This window comes from Camelus dromedarius, chromosome 3 (genome assembly GCF_036321535.1).
Source record: "Camelus dromedarius isolate mCamDro1 chromosome 3, mCamDro1.pat, whole genome shotgun sequence".
NCBI lineage: Eukaryota > Metazoa > Chordata > Mammalia > Artiodactyla > Camelidae > Camelus > Camelus dromedarius.
The window spans coordinates 88,125,265-88,147,809 of record NC_087438.1 but is presented as its reverse complement, the minus strand read 5'-3'; the positions used below and the strand labels follow the sequence as shown (position 1 = coordinate 88,147,809).

Sequence of the window (22,545 nt, the reverse complement as noted above, 5' to 3'; positions counted from 1 at the left end):
TGCCTACTCTGTCCTAGGCACTGTGCAAAAACTGGACAGAAAGCACAGATCTACTTCCTGTTCCTGACCATTAAGATCTTGATAATTTAATAATCATGACAAAAATCATGACATTAGTTTCTTATATTTAGTGCTTCTGTTTCCCCCTCTGCTAAACAGAAGCAAAACCAGCTGTTTTATAGATGTTTCTCCATAGGTGTACAGAAAACAGTGTAAAGGTGTTTGGAGGTGAATATTGGAGAAAATAAACCTGTTATTATTGAGAGGAAGAAAGATCATAATGGAAAAACAAATAGTAACACCTCTGCAAAAGAATTAGGCCTGCAAAGGAGATAGAAGAAGAGGGAAGAGAATGTTTCAGGCAAAGGGAACAGAGGTGAGGGAAGGTCAGGCACCCGTAAGGAGATCAAATTAGCTCAGCTGGAGAAAGAGACAGAGGGCACATCACAACGGGTTGTATAAGACATCAGCAAGTATGTGAACCTCATCCAAGGATAACAGAGAGCTAGGAAAGGGTCTGGGGTGACATCAGAAAAATCACTGGCTGCAGGGGAAGAAGGACCTGCAGGGGGAGACTGTCAGAGGAAGGTCATTTGAATCACGACTTTGAGTGAAATAGGATGTAACACTGCGGTTGCAGGGAACTGAGTGATTCTGTGGGTTTTTCAGGAGGTGAAACTGATAGGACTTGGTGACTGAATGCAGGAGTAAGAGAGAGGGACCCTTGGGTGCAGGGTGAGCCCCTCATGGAGATGGAGTCACAGAAGCCCTCATCCTGGGAGGCAGGGAGGGCAGAGGTAGGGGGAAGAGGCTTTAGTTCTGTTTTAAATATGTCAAATTTGAGGTTCCTGTGAGACATTCACATGAAATCACCTGTGGGCATTTACTGAACCCCTGCCCTATGCCAGGCACTGGTCAGCTCGAGCCTGTAACAGCTGTAATGCGTATGCCTGGACACCCTCCCTGTATCTTTGCCTCCAGAAACCTTGCACTTTAGTGAGGAGGAAAAGTTCAACTGTCACACTATATAAAATGACTTTATACAATCATAAAAATGGACATGGAATTAGAAATAGCTGATGCATTGACTAATGCAAAAGAAAATAAGCATTCACCTGCCTGTTAGTAAATTGGTGAAACTGAGACAAGAGGGAAGTGGGCAAGGCTAACCATGAAAACAATGACATAGCAACCAAAGATTCAACTCCCAGTAGACCTTGAGGCCCAAGATGGAGGGAGATCTGATCTCCAGTGGACTTTGAGCTTCATTATACGCTCACTGTATTGTGTTAGGATGGTGAGTGACACACCCACAGGCATCATGACAATTCTGAGGCTGACCATAAAAGGTCAAAAAGTGGGTGGTGGCCCAATTCCAGGGAATCCCTGCCCCTTCCCCAAAGTAGTTGGAATAATCCTGCCACTTGTTGGCATATGAAGTTACCGAGCCCATAAAAATCAACAACCCTGCACCTCGTGGTCACTCTCCCTCGCTTTCGAAGACAGCCCACACTCTGTCTATGGATTGCGTATCTACTTTTCCTTTAACCACCCCACACCTTGTGGCCGATCTCACTTTTTTCTAGAGGACACCATGCTCTGAGACCACTACCTCTCACCTCTGGAGATGGCCCGAACTCTGCCTTTGGACTGTGTATCTCCTAGGCCTCTCGCTCTCTCTCACCTACTGAAACAGCCCACACTGTCTGTGGAGTGTGTATCTCTCTGAAAAAAATCTACCTTCACTCTACTATGGCTCGCTCTTGAATTCTTTCCTGTGCAAAGCCAAGGACCCTCACGTGGCGGGGCACGTCCCAGGGACTTGCCTGAGACCTGGGACATGGCCATCCTCTCATACCCCATTTTCCTGTATCAAAACTAGTAACAATAGGCCAGATTATGAGACCAAAGCAGTTATTTTCCGGGTGAGAGCTGGCATTTTGAGAAGTTATACTAACTTTCCACTCCAGGAGGTTACCAGTTTTTACTATCTAGGAACCAAATTTATTGAGGAATGATCTTCTGGTTTTAAAACGTAAGTTTATGAATCACTAGGCTATACACCAGAAATTAATACAATATTGTAAATCAACTATATTTCAATTTTTTAAATTTTAAGATAAATAAATAAAACATAAGATTATCTTAATAACAATACCAGCAAAAACCTAAACTTAGGAAATAGTTTAATTCGTCAAATACAAGAAAATAGATTAAATGAAGAAATATTAAATACTTTAAAACCGAGACTGTTTATAAGTACAAGTATATTAAGTATATTATGACAAATTATCTATCTCTAACTCCACGAAGGCTAAAACAAAAGAAAATGTTTGATTTGGAATAAGGAATAAATGTCATGAATTTGTAGAATAATTAAAAGATGGTGTCAGCCACTATCTGAGATTGTGAAATCTTTAAAAGGGGGATTTCCCAGACTCATAGACATAGAATAAAAACTTGTGGTTGTCAGGGGGGAGATGGCTGGGAAGGGACAGATTGGGAGTTTGAAATTTGTAGATACTGACAGGTAGACATGGAATAGATAAACAAGATTATACTGTATAGCACAGGGAAATACATACAAGATCTTGTGGTAGCTCACCATGGAAAAGAATGTGACAGGGAATATATGTAAGTTCATGTATGACTGAAAAAGTGTGCTCTACGTTGGAAATTGACACAACATTCTAAACTGACTGTAACTCAATAAAATAAAATTTAAAAATAAAAATAAAAAAATAAAAAGGGGATTTCCATCACCGCAAAATAATTCCAATATATAAAGCATAAATGAGAAGCCAAAATATAGCTTATAAATTAATTCAAGTTACTGATGTTTCTAACCATCATGAAGTTGTAGAATCTGAAGCTGAATGTTATATAATTAAAGAAGCTATTCTGCTTAACAGGAAGGGATAAAAAGTAATCATGCTGACAATGATGATAAACAATAACAGCTAACATTTCCTGACCTATTACTGTGTTCCAGGTGCAGCGTGAACCTTTTACATGAATTACCTATTTAATCCTCCCAATAACTTACCTAAGAAGGTATTTTTATCATCCTCGTTTCACGGTTGAAGACATGTAATATACTATCGTGTATTCCTCATCCATCAGAAAAAGAACACCTTTCATATATTTGGTTGTAACAAATAAGTATGGCAAATATCTCTCTGTCTCATTGCCTTATCTATGTCAGGGTAAGTATTTTGTTTCAGTGAAGTGTGAAATATGTATATTAACTTTTCATTCTTTCCTCCAAGACAGAACACTGGAGCTGGTCAGCAGTAATCTGCCATCTACTCACAAACAATTACCCCAAATTGGAAAGTTTATGTCCTGAGTCGCCATCTCAGACGCAAACCATCCATTTCCCAATTAGAAATGTTTAGTCTGTAAAGCTGGAGATTGCTGTAAGCAATGAATCGAACTGCCAAGATTAAGAAAGAGGCTGTGTGTCGTCTATTAATGTAAAAATTATAACGCCAAATTCTTGCTTTGCACCAGATGCATGGCCCTGTGAAAGCTTTAGCCTCTCCATGGGGATGGCAGAAAAAAAATGAAAAAGTAGAATTTGGTCACCTCCTCATTGCTTTTGAAATTGAGCATACAGAAAAATCAAACTGCATTGCAAAGTTGCTGGTGACCTTCATGGAAGGGAAAATAATAGTATATTTTAAATGGTATGTATGTCACTTGGTCTCTTATTCCCAGAGCATTTTCCAAATTAAAATTAGAAAATTAACTGAGTTCTAGAATAATCTCCATTAAAGTATAAAATGTTAAAGGCAAAAAGAATTGCTAGGTCAAGATGCAGGGATCATGCAAACTCACATAAACTGATTAAAACCATTTGAGAAAATAATTCAAATGTTACACATGGCAGAGGAAGAAGACTTTTCACAAACATACCAATGAGCTGTACAGAAGTACAGAAATGGAACGTTTCCCTATATTCAGAAACATGGGTGGTCTTTCCTTTTGTTCTGTCTTGTTTAATAAAAGCACTGATAGGCAATCAAAACGAGTGAATGGGGGCATTTCCTATACTCTTTCCCTATTTTATTTGTTTTCTTCTGTAGGTTTTGATGAGTAACCATGTGGACCATTTTTCCTTTACGCCTACCCTGAAGGAAAAAAGTTCAATAATACATTTTTCTTCCCCATTTCTCTTTTAAGCTGTTATCTTGTTTGACACTATAATCTACCACTTTAGAGCACAAATGAAAACAAAATACAATCTTTAAAAAAATAGCATTATTTCAATTGGAAAAAAAAGCAACACAGTGATAACATGTTTCCTTGAAATAGACATTTTCAAACATTCAAAACTCTAAATTGGATGTGAAGCTACCCCTACCCATCCAGTCTTCATCTTTCCTTGTGGTTACATTTAACAAAAATTAAAATGTAAAAAAATAAAGTCATTTGCATGAACCCCCTAGTGCCAAACTTGATTGCATTCCATATCATTCACTTAATCATTATGGAAAAATCAAAACAGAAAATCAGTACAACTGATTAGCATTGCTAAAGTGCTCCTATTAGAAAGAGGAAACGCAGCAGGCAGAGTTAACTCTTACTGCCTACTCGGAAGGCAGGCTTTGCCTATGCTACCACAAAAACCTCAATAAACAATCAGGTTGAATAAAATCCTTACAATGGATGAGTCTGCGTTCTGATGACAGGGAGTAGTTTCTTTATCAGTGTGTTAGGGAGAAATAAATAATGGGGCGTTGACTTGCTAATTAATTTTTGCAACAACGAAGGAATAAATGATTCCAGACAATTCTTTCAGGCTCTAAAATCTATTGCCATCCTAGAATCGTTAAGTGCACCCATAGCAGTAACTTGGGTGCCCTCGCCCCGTGTTTTTTCAAGCTCATTTCTCTAAAATCCTCTCACAGTTCTCTAAATGAAAACTGATTCCCTGATTAAGAACAGCCACATTTTCACAATCCCCCCACCCCACCCAGATACCAAGAGCCCCCTAGTCCACTCGATCACTCTATCATGTTATCTACAAAGGATGTACTAGCTTTTCCTTAAACTACTCAGAAAGGCTGCCCAGGTGTGCTGTGTTCTTCCTGAAGCTCTGAGCCTGTTGAAGAGAGCATCAGAGGTCCAGCTTCAGAGTATTAAAGATGTCAAAAGAGTAACGCTTGCCGGTTGCCCCAAGAACAACCTCAGACGAGGACTTTCATGGAAATACTTCACCGATAAAAGGAATCCCTGAGGCACTGTCCTGATTTCTATGTTCACCATCCAAAGCTAGTGATTCTAATAGCATATGACTTTACTCAAGCATAACTACTCATTTGAAATGGTACAATGTTATATATTTTTGTCTGGGAATCCCCAGGTCATTTTGCTAATCTCAAAACCACAACCAAGATAGTCTTCTAAGTCAAACTCAATCACGTTGTAATAGCAGCCACAAAGCACTTCTTGGAAGCTTCTAAGAATATAAGTTGAGTGTGGCTATTAACATTTAGTAAAATAAAAAAAAAACCTCCAATTCTATTTTATAAACTCATAAGGGCTTTATAAACAACAACAAAAAAGCCCCTAAACATTAGCATGAAGTGGGTGTTTAACAGCAGTTCTGGCATTCACTGAGCACTTTACATCAAGCAAAAACTGGGCAAATCCTTGAGGATGTCAGGCATTGACATACCTAAGCGGACTCATACCATCTCAACGCAGCAAGACAGAGCCAGGAAGAAGACCAAACAGGCTGCTGGGGGAACACAGAGGCACAGCCTCACCTACTTAACCAGCTGTGAATGAAAAATATTGCCAACCATATCAGTGAACAAAGGATGCTGTGGCCATCAAGTCAGCAGCTGCTACCGCCACTCCCCACAGTGAGGACAAGGTTACAGGATGCGGACGAGCAGGCAGCCTGGCCTCTGCAGCCATCCCCTGGTGCACCCTGAGGGAATTCAGGATGTGAAAGAACAGCATACTGGCCCTAGATAGTTAGGTGCATATCAAAGGAATGATTTCAGTGAGCCCAGACCTTTGCACCTTTCCACACATAGAAAAGTGCTAAATTCCTTAACTTGATATCTGGTTTTCTTTAATTAATAGTAATCTTTTGATGCACCAAGTACCTGGTCTTTGTTGCAAAAACTCCTATATATCCAGGCTTTTCTTTTCTCGGGGCAGAACAGTCTATTAGAACGATCTGAGAGGCTGCCCCCGCCCCCGCCTCACCCCAGGCCTGAGTCCTCAGAAAGTCCACCAAATAAAACATAACTCTCAACTTACAGGTTGTGCATTTTATTTCAGTCAACACAGCCAACCCCACAGCTGTAATCCAGGTGGCATTAAGGGGTAGTTTTGGGGAGACCATGGTCATCCACTCATCACTAACTTTGGAAAGTACTCTACAACAATGCTGTAAATCCACCTCCTACAACAGATGGAAAAACATCCACAAATAATATCCACTAAGGATCTAAGGGCAAGCAACTGTGGGAATTCCTGTGCCTTATAAGGCATGGTCTCTATCTTTAATAGTTCAAAATCTACTCCAGAGGAAGATTATAAATAAAATATAATTACTTGCCAAATGAGTCAATGTAGAAGGAAACTGACAGAGTTTGAAGAGAAGAGAAAAGTCAATGTGCGCAGTGAAGGCTCATGAAAAAGGTCAAACATGAAAAGAAGTTTTCAAAAAATAAAAAACTAGAAATCACTGAGTGCCTACTTCAAGCCTCGTGCCTCACATACAGAATTTCATTGGCTGAGATTAAATGTTTCACCTGAAATTAGATAGTTAGAGCAGAGATTTGAACATGTCTGGCTGATGACTGCAATGTCTGATCCGCCCTCAGCATCACATCAGGATTAAAGGAAGCCTGTGGGCAAATGAATACCATGGGGAGGGGCCAAGAGGCAGAGAGAAAAGTGTGAGCCAAGGTGGAGAACACAAAGTCTTGTAAGGAATTATGAGAAGTAGTGCTAGAAAGGAAGGCAGAGCTTCTTGACGAAAGGTCTGAAGCACCAATCAAAGGAATCCCAATGATTTCATCCTGTCTGCACTGGAATTCATGTAAGTCTTTGAGTAGGGTACATTATTTGATGAAAGAAGTGTTTTGGAGATGAGCACAGAGTAGGGGTTGAAAACCAAACCAAGGGAACGGTCTCACCTCCTGAAGGCAAAGAAAGTGGGTGGAGGTTAGTTCATTCAGGTGTGGGCTGGACCTGCCTGTCCCAGTGCAGTAGTCTAAGGAATGGGAAGTATGTGAGAAACAATGAAGGGAAGAATAGGCAGGATAGGAAGAAATAATAGAAAATAGGGTTGATATTGGGGAGAGCTGCTTGGGGTTTAAACCATTCTGAATCCCAGTTATATTTTCTTGGTTCTGTCTATTTATATCTCCTACTGGGAAAATAATACATCTCTTCTTTATTAGAAAAAGAAACTTCAAACACTACTTCTTATTCCAGAATTTGGTAAATAAAATTATATTTATCTTCCTAAACTTCTCACAATTTAATATTCCTCAGTAACATTCCTACTCATTCTTCCCAACATGAAGAGTCCTCATTTTTTGGCCTGTCCAACAACAACAACAAAAACCTTGAATCCCTTTTACAAGATGTACTCTTTCTCTTTTTCAAACAACTATGCTCTGGCAGCCCTAATTATACACTATTGTTGTAGCCAGGCCCTAAGGTAGCCTCCGATGAACCCTGTCTTGTGTAAACTTTCCTCACAATGAATAGAGTAAACTTCTGTAACCAACAAGATACTGCAAAAATGACAGAATATAACTTGCAAACCTAGGTCATCAAAAACATTGGAGTTTCCATCTTGCTTTTTGGATCACCATTCTGTGAGAAGCCAGCTGCCATTTCATTAGGACACTGCCATTTCGTAAGGCTGAGGCCTCCTGCCGACAGCCATGTGAGCAGATCCTCCAACCCCTATCAAACCTTCAGATGACTGTAGCCCCTGCAGACATACTAGCTACAACCTCATGAGACCCTGAGCCAGAACCTCCAAGTAAGCTTCTCCCAAATTACTGACCCACAGAATTGATGAGATAGTAAATGTGTGTTTTTTTAAGCCACCATGTTTTGAGATAACTTGTTAACACAGCAATAAATATCCAACATGCCTATATTTCAATATGTGTACATCAAAAAAATATTTCATCTGACATCCAAAATAGCTCTCAGTAGTGCCCACCATCTTGTTGGCATCTTTAGTAGCAGTAGCACACAGAAGAACCCACCTGAAATGATTCTGAAATCTTTTCTCTACATTATAACACCTGGCAAGAGTCCCTCATCTTTTAATTACATTGAGTTATTCTGTCCCTGGAGGCATGACCTCACAGCGCCTGAGTTTTAAGGTGCATCTGCTGCCTTCCACATAAAGCACTATCCCAGATTATCCTGCCATTTACCCTTAACCATTTAACATTTGACCATCTGGAGGGACTGACCTGCCTCACAATAACTTGGAGAGCCTATCACATGCCCTGTGCAACAAATCATTTATAAAATATTAAATGAATGGATTCTGGACTCTTTCCTATATTGATTTTTCATCTACAAATAAATGTTCCTTTCATTTTCTTGCAGTTGAACTAATTTTCTATGAATATCTTTGATAGGATGGTATATAAAATTGAATTATTATTTCATTTTTTAACTTTTTACTTTGAAATAATTCCAAGTTTATTTGAAAGCTACAAAACAGAACAGTGTTCTCCACTCAGATTCATCAGCTGCTAACACTTTACCACATTTACTTTGTCACTCTCAACCTACATACACGTTTATGTGCAATATAGATACATATTCTTTAAGCATTTTTTTAAAAACAATTTTTTGGGGGGAGGTAATTAGGTTTATTTCTTTCTTTCCTTCCTTTTTAATGGAGGTACTGGGGATTGAGACCAGGACCTTGTGCATGCTAAGCATACACTCTACCACTAAGCTATACTCTCCCCACATTCTTTAACCATTTGAAAGTAATTTGTACATATACAAAAACTTTTAAATACTTCAACTTACATTTCCTAAGGATAAGAACATTCACCTATATAACTATAGTCCAATTGTCTAAGTGAGGAAATTTAACATCAATGCTGTACTACCATCTAATCTATAGATCTAATTCAAATTTCATCAGCTATCTCTAATAATGTAATTACTTTAACAATCTTTCACATAGACATTCTTCAAAAGCCTTTGCTCAAGAACAGACATCTGTTCTCTCAGTCAGCAAAAATGGGTGAAGCCCTCCCTGCCCTCTAGGAGCTTACAATCTAATGTGAGAACTGTGTCATGTGGATGGTAATAACAAGGCAACGTAAACCATGATAGGGTCAAAAGAGGTTATAAAATAAGTATAGGAGTTCAGAAAGTATTTCTAGCTGGCAAGTGGGGATTGGAGCATATTAAAGACAGCACTGGGTAGATGGAACACAACAGGCTGCACCCAAAGGAACCAGCAGGAGCAAAAGCAAGAGAAAAGAGCTTCCCACAGGGAAAAGCAAATAGGCAAGATTGTCTAGAGCACAGAGTGGAAAAGCAAGTGAGTGAAAGAGGAATTTTAGAGTCAGGTCAGGAATGGCATTAAACCATGATATTTAAGATTTACTCAAGGTACAATATTCAAACACTTTATGAGACCTCAGGCAGTCTGAGAACAAACGTGTATAAGAAAAATGAACTAGAAAATAAAACTGGATCAGCCCAGAAAGAAAGGGAGACTAATTGCTTTTTTTCCCTTTCCACCAATAATACTGATTAAAGAACCTGAACATTTCAAGTTTGACCAATCCTGACACAACACAAGCAGGAAAAAAATCCAATGGCAACAGAATAAATGACAAAAGAAGGCAATTTCCTTTAGAAAGGAAAAATCAAATTAAAGTAAAGGGAAAGAGAAAAAAATAAAATTCTCCGATGTGCAGCAGGATACTTGAGTGTCAGGAGAATCTTAGGTCCTTCCTTGCACACAGGTGTAGAAGGAGGAGGACAGGGACAATAATGGGAAGCCTAAGTATTTGCACGGTCCCTCTCTCAGGAAGGTCCTTTTCAACGGTGCAGCTGCTATAGGAGGAGGAGAAGGATGCTCATTCTGCCCCCATCACTGGTGTGACAAGGAGCACTTACATGTCACCTACTTGCCTAACTCTTGGTCATCATGCTAACCACTAATCGTCAGTTCCTGAGATACTCACCATTAGGCAAAGCTGAGCAATCCAAGTCATGCCTTCCTTTCCTCAAAGATCATTTCTTAGAAAAGAAAATGCAGATGAACAGAGACACCATGAGGAAAAGAATTACCATGGAACCAAGATTTTAGAAAATTTTCCTGACAACTGCATCAATCTAGATTCTACTAAGGCAAACATACACACACACACAGAGCATTCTTCTATTTTTGATACTTCATAACAGGTCATATAATTGAGGTTTTTAACACACATTTGGCTCCTCAAAAGTTTCCAAAGCACTACACATGTCATGGGTTCCACAGAGCTTTTGTGTTGAAAAAGAGAACAGAAAGTTATAGTTTTAAGCCTTATGGGATCTAATCAGAATCCTTTAATTTTATGGATGCCATAATTGAAGGCCTAAGTTAGGATGTCTTAACCATGATCATGGAGCTAGTTTGTGTGAGGTCCAACGCTAGAATCCAGAACTCAGATTTCTTAACTCCAGTCAAATTACCTCTCCATCAGGTATAATAGTCATAGTCTTTCTGAAATAATACCCTGTCTGTGTACTGGAGCCTATTGAAATGCAAATTCATTAAAAGTTAGGTTCATCAAGTAACTAAGCTGCTTCCTGGTCTAAACTGAAAATGTGAATTAGAAGGTACATAAGGCATTTCCACATTTATACTGTACAGATGTTTCAAATAATCGGTGCCAGCGGAACTCAACTGCCATTCTTCCCAGGGTTACTCAGCTCTGAACCACTAATCCAGACCAGGAGGCAGAGTGACCACAGACATCTCTAGCAGCAGGCATGGCCACAAAAGAGTCTGGATACTTTTATCTGTATGGTTTTAAGCCCACATGGTCCAAAGCTTTGAAGATTTGAGACAAAATGTGAGGAAATTGCTGAGGAAGTGTAAGTAGGCAGAAGAACGTAATTACTCCAAGTTGCATTTGGCCAGGACATTCCAGAGAAAATGTTTGGGCTGCCATCCCTCCAACCTCCACTTCCTCACCAATGCACATATATGCAAATATAAGAAGCCACAACCCAAACCCCAACCTTAAGACTCTTAAAATAGGGCTTTGTTTCAGTAGATAAATTGCCACATACTGGAGTAGCAATACCACTTCCTGTGGTCTCTAGACAGACCTTTCATTCAAGACGTGACCTTGTCTGACCCTGAATAATAGTTTGAGAACAATCTCATATTGATAGCAAAGTTAAGAGCCATTCTCCACACCATTCCCTTCATTCAATAGACCCATAATTCTCTCTTTTGATTTCCCTGTGTCTCCTTATTTGTCCTTCTCTGCTATTTTGGGGGGAATCCAGGATCTGGATGCCATGGGGACATTCTAGTCTGGCTCAGCATCAAACTCTGATCCCTGATGGGTCGGTCACACATTGTCTCTCTGCTTTATTTCCCTTTCAGAAGTATCAGCCAGGAAAGCAGCTTTGGTGGCAGGGAAACTTAACAATGAGAGCAGTATTTTCCATTTGCCTTTAATATAAACCTCCACCATGCCTAAGTTTCATTGACTTTTATGTGAACACAGCCATGAGCAGGAAGCTATCCAATACTTTAACTCACAGATGATGATGCTCAATCCAGAGAAATTAAGTGTATGCCAAAGTCACAAAGCTATATGAAATAGCTTCTCCTTAGCCTAATCTTGGACCAAAATCCAAGATCCTGTCAGCTTGTCTTGCACAATATTATGAATTATTACACACAAAGATAATAAAGATGAAATTAGTCTTCTATGGCTGATGCTAGTCTTAATAGAATACAAATACACAAATTTTAGGCCCTCGGGTTCTCATACAAGTTTAACACTAAAATATCGACAAAATGGCCAAGACTTTAATCAGGCAACTCATGAATACTCTGTTTCATTCCAAGGAGGAGGAGTTCACCATGAATTATGTCCACTCAATCTGTGCATTGCTGGAGCAGAGTAAACACCAGCCTCATAACAGTCTTGCTAACATCTAAGGCAAAGGAGTTGATATGAGATAAATGGACATTCTCCCAATTCCTCTGTGCAATGGTGCCTTTTTAGTTCTTTGTGATATCCTTGGTATCTAGAATAGCACCTCACAGAGAGGAGGGCAAATGAATGAGTGAAGAACGAAATGAATGAAAAAATAAATTTAGAGAATAATAAAGTATAGAGAAGAGTCAAGTATGTAGATGTGAATAAAGAATTCAAAAAGAGAAAACTAGTTTAAAGAAGAAAAAGGTTTGGGTCAGGTAAGACTTCTCCAGAGAGAATTGGAATTGGTGAATTGGACAAATAAAATCTGTTGAAAAATACGTATTTCAAGTCATGAATTTTTCAAAAATTAATAATTTTATGAGGACACTGTGCATCCCTTATATACCTTAAAGTATTTTTTATTTTTAAAGAATCCTGAGGGAGATTTCTGATTTTGTTGCTTTGAAATATGGCATAATTTTACAACTTTAAAGGGCATTTTAGTTTTTTCTCTCTCATTCTCAATCAATTATGCTTGATCTTCTTATTGGAAATGTTTCTCACTAATTTATTTTTCATTATTTTTTAGGGTTTAATAAGGCAATTATCCAATGGAAGAACTGTTGCAAGAGTTACCTCTTTTCTCATGTATTGATAAGCTTTGTATATTCTAGGATGATTTTATAACTATTTTTTAACATATCATTTGGCAATTTTATCTGCTTTCCAAAGTACTTTTAAATTCATTTTCAGCCAGTCATGCCAACTATATCTACTCAGTATGGTGTCCCAGAATTTTAAATTGTTTATCACTTTTATATCTTAGCAAAACTTCTTTCAGGAATGCAAAAATGTCCAATTTTTGTTTGGTTCTTCCTGAGTCATTAAGTTTTTAAATTTTATTTTAATATTAGAATACAAAATAAAGACCTGAGAAATACAAGTCTCATTTATTAACTCAGTTTCATTCCTCATTCTAACTACAGCAGTAAACAGTTCAGTAGTATTGGTCCTTTAGTTTGACTTTCTGTTGCAAAGATAAAGTAGGTTTTACTGATAGCAAGTTTAAAAATCAAAGCCTAGAACAACTCATTTTAACTAGTTTTTCAGTTTGATCAATTTATCCTTTTCTCCAATTAACCTCTAATTCATCCTCCACGCTGCCACCAGTTCTCTCAAAACACAAATCAGAACATCACACTTTTATACTTAAAAGCTTTTGAAGTTTGCCTTTGAGATAAAGTCCAAACTGGCATTCATTCACTCAACGTGATCTGAGTCCAGCCTCACCACCCAGCAAGTCCCCACATGCATATGTCACTTGAGCAACTCCTACTACTTCAATTTTCCATAATATTACATATTCTCACTCTCTGTCTTTCCCCATGCCATTCTTTCTTCTTGCAATGCCTTCAACGATCTGATCACTTAATTCTCACTAATTCCTCATGAATCAAATGTTACTTCCTCTTAGAAGAGCTCCCAGGCTAATTGAGACATCCTTCTTCTTTGCCCCCATAATCTCTGGGACATCCTGGGAGTAGGTGATAGGGATTTTGTCAGAGAAATAACACAAACTATTTTATTCGCCATTTTCTTACTCACCTCTTCACTAGCTGGTGAACTCCCTAACGTCAAAACAGTACACTGTTCATCTCTACATGTTCTTGCCACATATGGAGGGCTCAATAATATTTCTCGGCCACTAACTGACTGAATGAATGAATAACCCATAGGAAACATGAAGCTTAGAATATATAAATCAGCTGTTTTGGATCTTGAAATATTTTTCCCAGTTAAAAGAAAGAATAAAAGGAAGGTTAAGATTTTATCCCATTTAACTGCTAAACTATTCTACTGCAAAGGGAAGTCCTGGAGTTGAAACAAAATGATTGCAATACTAGTGATTATAAACATAGAAAAACAACAAAAGCTTTGCTGGAAAAATTATTTAATTAGAAAAAAAAGTATGTCATTTCTAGAGAGAAACTATGGACACTTTCAAGGGCTTAATGAATAGTTAGTTATTCTGTAAATTCATTTAAAAGTTGAAGACTTTCTTTTCATGGGCATTTCTTTATTCTCAGTAAGTGGCCCTGTTCAAACATGGCTACATTTGGCCATGATTCTTGTGGACTTGTATTCATCTGAGCTGTGGGCAAAGTGCAGTGACCATGAACATATATCTGGGAGCAGAAAAAGTAAGGACCAGGATGTGCTGGGAGACAAGCTATATAAGCAACAAAGCAAGGTACGGGAGTCAGGGGCAAAGGAGCAGTGGGACCAGACTCTCAGCGGAAGCCTCCTGCTGTGCTAAGAACTCTGGCGTAGAGTTGAGTCCTCATGGCTGAAAAATACAATTCCTAGGGCCTGCCTATGTGCGCTGGTTCAAGTTCACCAGAAAAACAATGTCTGGGAACACCCCAGAACGAACCCTCAATAATGAACAGGTTATTAAAGTCTACAGCAACTGAAGGACAGCCCTGCTTCAACATTTTTGTGAAGTGTAATATAAACACAGCTTAGAAAAGGGAAAAGTTACATTACAAACTGAGTTAAAATATATGCTTGAAATATAAAAGGAAAGGAAAAATTAATAAATTTGTAGGCTTAATTTTGAGAAGTAACTAAGGACTTCGATGGCCTTTGATGAAGGTTACATTGTGACTATAAGCAAAAGAACATTTTAATGAACCCCAAATGTACGTAAGTATTTGTACATCACTCAAATAAGGCAAGGAAATGAAAAGCACAAATGGGCATTAAAAAAACCAAATATAATGTTATGAATAAATAAATAAATAAATTATAACATTAATATCAACATAATCACAGGTTTCATGGTGAATAATATCTTTATTCTGAAGCAGATTCTGATAACTCTGTAAGGCCATTTGAACCAAAAAAGCTAAAGGTATTTGAACTAAAGTCATGAATTCTGAACTCTGCACAGCCCCAGGCTATGCAATTGATGGCATTTTCTTTCATCTCTTCCTGTCTTCTGTCCTTGATCTTTAAAAATGTCATTTCCCTTTAGCCTTTATTATAAATACCCTTCCTTAATTCTTTTTTAATTTCAAAATCTCTAATAGCAGTATCATTACTTTATCAAAAATATTGGAAACTATAGGCAGCAAAAAGCATTCAACATTAAGTTGACCCCATCACACTGAATACACTAGTTTCCTTTGTATGATGAAGTTCCTATAAACTATATTACTGTCATTTGTTCAAGGTTTTAAACTTCCTAATCATTTAATTTAAAAAGGAAAAATAAAATCTAATGGATTTAAACTATACATGAAGCCTATCTCAATTAAGGATCTATGAAGGATGGAAATAGTTTCCTTCATGGATTATATTTTTCTTGTCCTGCTGATTTGAAAGGGTCTATGATTCATCTCTACAATTCCCTTGGGTCAACACGTACGCCTCCTTAATTGTCTAAAATTCAAACCATTACATAAGCTTCCTGTCAACTTACTTCTTTCTTTGCAATAATTTATACTCTCACTCCATATCTAACTAGTGATGGGTTCAGGACTCAACTAAAAATATTCTTTAATCTTTTCACTAAAAATTGCATAGAATTCTCTGCTGGAACCAACTCTCTACATCCTTCATCTGATACAGTATGTTACCTTGGGCTGCTGGTCACCTTTTCACAAACCAACCCCATCTCCTCAACAAGATCGTAAGCTCCCTGAAAGCAGGGCCCATGTCTTTGTCATCTTTCACTCTACTCCTCTGTGATTTCTCTTTCTCTTCCCTTTCGTATGACTATAATAAATGCTCAATAAACGGTTGATATTGAGATAGGTCAAAACTTGGGCGGCAGGGCATGCAACATTCACGTTGTATTGAGCAGTGATCTGAGAGATTGAAGGACAATCAGGAGATCATTGTCACATCTCCTGTGAGTCACACACAGTTGATACGAGTGCAGAGCCTTGAGGTGAGAGATTAATAACTGAGAATGGGATCCATACCTGGGGAAAACAAACACCCAAATAACTTTGAGAAACCATCCCTGAAATGATCTGTTTCACCAGGAGGTGGCGCTTTGGCACAGGGCCACTCCTGGTTAGCCGAGTTTCCACTTTATACAAAAGGTATCTCCGTGAATTTATAGAAATATTTCCCCAGCAAAGGAACTGGAACTCAAACATGAGCTGTATCATCCCAGAAGATCTTACTATTGTTATGGAAAATATAACAAAACTAACTGTAATCTCATTTCAGGAAAAGCTTTGCTTTTCCAGCAACTGAATACTCCTAGCCACAGTGTCTTTGCTTGAACCACAGGTTTATCCCACTGTATCTAGGAGGTCTCACTTTTTGATGCAAGGTGTACACAGAGATGGTTTCTTAAAACAAATTTTAAATGTGGTAAGTTGAGTCTGCACATGCCTACTTTCATATTTGGCAAGAGAAATGCTTGACATCAATGGCAGATAAATGTTTAAATGGATAAATGTAGTAAAAAGTTATTTATAAATATTATGTCATTTGAGTAAACAAATATGAAGTACCATTAAGGTTGGTATGCCTTTCCATGTTGGTGTGTGTACAAAAGTTAAATACACATAAATTGCTTGTTCAAGGCTAATCAGATGAGCAGGTCAAGTTTATGCTTTATTAATATATGGATTGAAATTAAATTAAATCTTGATTATGCTCTATGAATCATCTGCTTCACCGGGTCAGATTAAGAGAGCTAAATTTAAGAATATAGTCAACTAGAAATTCTCTTGGAACTATCCTGAAAACCTCAAAATTATGCATTAGGAGACAAGGAAATGAATCAATAATTTTATAAAATGAGAGCCAGGCCCTTTTCCAAATATTTAAAACAAACATCTACCTAAAGGACATATACTTTTTCTATCTGTCCCAAGTCATCAAATTCTTAGATTCATTTTCTACAATGATGAGCCAGATTCATGTTCATCATTAAAAAAGAAAGAAGGAAAAACAACCTTCATTTGCCTTAGAAACTGCCACAATCAAAGACAGACCTTTCCAGATGTAATTAATTCTTTTTCCAAGATAATTTATCTTATTAAAATATGGTAATTTACCATGGTTTCAGGTTATCTGAAACCTTTCTAAGATTGAAAGCTGAAGTTAATTTCGTGCTGTAAGCAGTATAATTTGAACCAAAGAGACTCAGGGAGCATTTTATATTCACACAAGCACATAAAAGCTGAAATTGTTTATTTATATACAAGGTACTGAGAGGAATCAGATGGTACCCCAGGAATTTGCATCTGCTATGGTATTGTGCAAAGGGCAGCCCAGAAAGAACAGAACTGTCCTCACCAAAATGGATCCAACCTATCCCTGGCAGCACCTCTGGCTGATAAGGACTTAGGAAGAAAGGCCTTGCAGAGATGTCATTTTTGACGACATCAGGATGCCCAATTCAAAAATGAGCGTGATTGGAAGTTTAATGAGGCACTTTGTGATTCTCTGCAATAAAAAATAGAGACAGGGTTCTTCAGGCTTAATTACCACATCTGTTATTAGGCACTTTACCGTGATTGACTGGAGTGTATGTCGGACATGGTGCCAAAAACGCCTCCCCATGAAAGCAGCTTCCCGCTCGCTGCCTGAATGGCTTCAGCCTCTGTTATACCAGGATTTCCATGGCAAACAAGCAAAGCTTGGTGCACGCAGGCCCCCGCGCCAGCTGAAGGCACTTTTTCCTGGAACCAGTTAAGCTGGGAGCAGGGCCTGGGCCGCTTGCTCTGCTCTAACTTCTTTTTCTCTCCCTCCTTCAGGCTCCGCTGCATTCCCTGCAGCCCATGATGAACAGGCACAGTGGGGAGAGGAAGGAGCAAGGCAAGACAAGGAGGTGCCAAGCTCTGACCCTGTGGTGATGCCTCCTTGCAGACGTTCAAATTGGGAGCGATGCTAGGACGCCACAGATGAAACACATTTGCTAGCTCCTGAGCTAAGTATGACTTAAGAAAATGTAGCTAATATGCAATACCAGCAAGCCGGTTTCTCTGGACACCTAGTTCCTTGGATGCCTTGGGACCTATGAACCAACCACCAAACTGGATTTTAGGAAATTAATGTCTCATTCTGTAACATACACGTTAGACAAACTTATTGCCATCGTTCCTTGTCCTCAGAAAAGCTGTTCATTGACTCTGAGTCTATGTAAACTGCAGTTCATTTGCAAAGGGTTGCCTTTAAAAAGGACATCATCATTCAACTTTAAAACTGCAAAAATCCAGATGCCCACAGCTCTCTGCATCCTTAAGTCAAATTACCGTGCAGGCAGCAGCACAGGGACAATTAATTACTAGCACGGAAAACCACTCTTTAGACCAGACGCATAAGCAGGAAAGCTGCAGCAAACAATCTCACATCTGAACACATGCCAGGTAGGGGAACAAACCAGTACTCACCTACCCTCACTGTCTAAAGTAAACAACAGCCCAGTGCCACAGAAGCTGGGATCTATGGTTGTAACATAAGTAATGAGAAAAGACTAAAACATATATACCTTGTAAATATTCTTCCGGAACAATCAAGTATAAAGAAGAATGTCTTTGATGTATTCTCTCTCTCTGTGTTTAATTTGCTTTTAGAGGATGAGATTGTATAAATTTATGATGGACTCTCCAGTTGTATTTTCACATCAAGCAAAATCCATGATGTTTTGGATGTGTGGCTACTTATTAATGGTGATTTCTGCATAGAATATAACCCAGAAATAATAGTAAAGTATGAGAAGTTTTGCAAGCAGGGAGAGGATTTTTTAAGCTATTAGAAAAATCATAGCAGCATTTAATAAAAATAAATGTATGGTGTTTTCTAAAAAGGAATAAACATTTATAAAAGTCCTTGTCTATATACTCGGAGGCGTTTCAGATATGGAAGAACTCTTTCTGCTCTTGGGATGGAAATTGAGTGTCAGTTCCTAAAGGTTTGCCTCTAAGGTCTGCCCACTTTTCAACGATCCTTCCAGCCTGAATGGGAAAAAACAGGCTTTAGGAAGTAGATCTCAGCCTTCTCAGACAAATGGCGGTCTAGTGTAGTGTCACACACTTCAAGTTGTAATTGCTAAAGGGCCCTCTCATATTCTCCAGACTTCGGAAATATGGCCTTTCTCTCCTTGGCCCCTATAACATAGATGATTGAGGCTCTTTTCCAACTAAGCCTGTCCCTCATTCTCTATTCTCCTTATCCACAATGAGCCTTTGTCATCTCTTGAAGAGGAGATGGTAGAGCATAGTGAAAGTGAAATCAATCATTTCTGAAATTATACAAAGCCCACCCGGCAAACAAGGAAAAACAGAAGCTATTTCAAAGCAAAATTCCTTCAAAAGGTAAAATTACACAAGTAGTGTTTTTTGTAGTATTACGAGAAAGGAGATATACGTTAAAACACCTAAAAGAAATTTGGCAATGATTTCTTGCATATGACACCAAAAGCACAAACAACAAAAGGAAAAACAGATAAACTGGACTTCATAAAAATTTAAAAGTTTGTGCATCAAAGGACACTATCAACAGAGGTAAAAGGCAACTTACACAATGGGAGAAAATACTTGCAAATCTTATATCTGATAAGGGATCAACATCCAGAATATTAAAAAGGAAAACACCTACAACTCAGCAACAGTAAAAACAGCCAACCGAATTAAGTATGGGCAAAGAACTTGAGTAGAACTTTAAAGAAGACACACTAATAGCCAATATGCACAGAAAAATATGTTAAACATCACTAATCATTAGAGAAATGCAGATTAAAACCGCAATGAGATACCTCTGTACTCATGAGGATTGCTATTATCAAAACACAAAACAAACAGTCAAAAATCAGAAAATAACAAGTGTTGGTGAGGATGAGGAGAAACTGGAACCTTGTGTACTGTTGTGGCAATGTAAAACGCAGCAGCTGCTGTGAAAAACAGTATGGTAGCTCCAATTAATTAAAAAAATTAAACATGGAATTATCACATGATACAGCAATTCTACTTCTGGGTATATACTCAAAAACAAATTCAAAGCAGGGATTTGAACAGATTTGTACACCAATGTTCACAGCAGCATTATTCAGAACACCCCAAAAGTGGCAGTAACAGAAACACCTATTAATGGATAAACAGATAAACAAAATATGGTGTATCTACACGATAGAATATTATTCAGCCTTAAGAAAGGAAGGACATTCTGACACACACTACAAAGTGGATGAGCCCTGAAGACATTATTCTAAGTGAAATAAGCCAGACACAAAAGGATAAATATTGTATAATTTCACTCATAGGAGATACTCAGAGTAGACATATCCGTAATCAGAAAGTAGAAGGGTGGTTGCCAGGGCCTGGGGGCGCAGGAAATGGGTAATTAATTGTTTAATGAGGTCAGAGTTTCAGTTTGGGAAGATGAAAAGGTTTTGAAGATAGATGGTGGTGATGGCTGCACAACAATGTAAATTGGCAAGTGTTATAGCTATTTCACCATCATTAAAAAAGAGAAATATCTATATGTAAGTCAAATTCTAAGGTGTAAGTGTGTCTGCCCAAGAGGCAGGGACTTCTTTTTGCTTCTTTTTATTACCTATCTGCATCATTAAGACAGACATCTATGCACTCTTGAACAGATCATGCAGAGACCTGTAATATAATCGTTAGAACTCAAGGGTGGAGGGAGGGAGAGATCAGCACACATAACAACAATGGTGTGATCCCGCATCAGCCCAGTCCCCACCACAGCCTCCTCTGTGGGGCAGGGGACCAAAATGTCTCCTCTCTGCCCTTCTAGAAGCTCTAAAACAGATAACAATTCCTCCAGAACCCAGACACAGAAGCCAAAATAGACAATTTAGCTCTCTCTCAATGGTAAGCAATCCAAAGGGCATCTAATATTTTGAAGCCAGAATCCCAACCCTGTCAGAATCCCAGCCCCCTAACTACATCTGCCTGAATTCAAAACCAAACTTATGGTTACCAGGAGAGGGAGGGGTATGGGAGGGGAAAATTGGGAGTTCAGGATTTGCAGATACAAACTACTAGATATAAAATAGATAAATCACAAGGTCCTATTGTATATCGCACAGAGAACTATATTCAATACCTTGTAATAACCTATATTGAAGAAGAATATGAAAAGGAGTATACATATATATTATATATATATGTATAACTGAACTACTATGCTGTACACAGGAAACTAACACAACATGTAAACCAACTATACTTCAGTAAAAACAAACAAAAATAACCCTCCCAATTCACTTGTTTCACTTGGAATGAATGGCCTTAGGGATCTGGACTTGTGTGCACATCTTACTTTCTCACAGAAGTTCGAAGGAATTTGAGGTTTTGGAGTAACTTGCCTTCCTCGATTTCAGTTCCAAATTCCTCAACTTGGATTTTCTGGGTCAAAACAAAGTAGCTTTGCTTTGGGGTTTTATTCTCCTCCCCCTCAATTGCTAATGAAGTTAAGATGACACAAAACAATGCTTTTTTCAGCCTAGAATGCAGCTCTCAACCCCCTCTGGCAGGTACTCCTACAGACCAGTTGTTATTTAGAATACCTATAAGGGAGAAAAGAGATTAAAAGATCAAGTCCCACTGCACTTCCCCACAAAGCCGGCCACAGCTGTACACCGTTTCGGAGCAACTGGTCGGTGAGGAGACAGCAGGACTTCTGTTGTCCCGCAGGGTCTGCTCAGGTCACTGCATGTGGCGTGGATTAGACAGTCCAGCTTCTGTTACCCAGTGGGGCCGGACTGGGCTTTCCCCTTCTGAACAGAGGCTCCGTGCCATCACCTGACACACTTTTCTGAGTCTCTTAGGGAATAGCAGCCAATATCAGACCAAGAGCTAACAATTCCTATTCTTTCTTAAATTTTTTTTTAAAAGAGAGAAGAAACAATTCATTTTTACCCATTTCCCTGAAGAGCTGTCATAATGGAGTAGAAGAAAACATATCCATCATGGATAAAGGAAGGCAGTCTGGATTTGGTCTGAACTTAGCTAAATTTGGGGACTTAGCTACAGCTGTGCTTCAAGTTCCACAGATTGGAGCCAGGCTGCCCCGTCACCAGGAGCCCCCATGAAAACAGCTGTCCCTAGACTCATCCTCGGCTTCTCCAGCGCAGAGAAGAGAACAGAGGGACAAGCTCTTAAGTGCACACAGCAGTGCTTCCTCCACAGGGTGTCAAGCTCGGTAGCCACGCCAGACACTCGGCCCCTGCAAAGCCTCTGCTCTGCTCAGGGTGCTGCCGGCGGCGGCGCGCCCTCACCTACCCTAGTCTCCCCACCCACTGGGCAGCACCTTGCCCTCCAGACATGCCCCAGAGGCTTCCTGGCCAAGTTCATGGGGTTGCAAAGGGCCT

The 22,545-nt window shown here is 38.9% G+C and overlaps 1 protein-coding gene across 3 annotated transcripts in view; it reads right to left on the bottom strand.

The window, feature by feature from the left end:
• MEGF10 (multiple EGF like domains 10) overlaps positions 1-22,545 on the bottom strand; it is a 156,852-nt gene that overhangs the window by 117,584 nt on the left and 16,723 nt on the right. Inside the window, exon 1 of one of the 3 annotated variants that reach the window (XM_031448936.2) lies at positions 17,721-17,734. The exons of the other annotated variants lie outside the window; for them this stretch is intronic. The gene's annotated coding sequence lies outside the window, so the exon portion shown is untranslated. Of the gene's footprint in view, positions 1-17,720; positions 17,735-22,545 lie in introns of those variants that run through there. 3 annotated transcript variants of the gene reach the window in all.